Below are 245 nucleotides of genomic sequence, written 5' to 3'. Positions count from 1 at the left end.
GTTGTTGTTATTATTATTATTATTATTATTATTTTTATTAAATTTTAATTGTCAGAATAAAAATAATTTTAAGAAAATAAAACAAAGAAGAAATTTTCACGTAAACTAAACAGATTGTTTAGTTAGTATGTTTTTTTAGAAAAATAATTAAATAATTTTAATTTATTTTTTTTCAATTTGTTTATAAGTAGGACTAAAAATGAGAAGTTTTAATTTTTAAAACTCCCTATTTAGTTGGATAATTA

This window comes from Solanum tuberosum, unplaced genomic scaffold (assembly GCF_000226075.1).
Source record: "Solanum tuberosum cultivar DM 1-3 516 R44 unplaced genomic scaffold, SolTub_3.0 scf00537, whole genome shotgun sequence".
NCBI lineage: Eukaryota > Viridiplantae > Streptophyta > Magnoliopsida > Solanales > Solanaceae > Solanum > Solanum tuberosum.
This window is presented reverse-complemented; position numbering follows the sequence as displayed.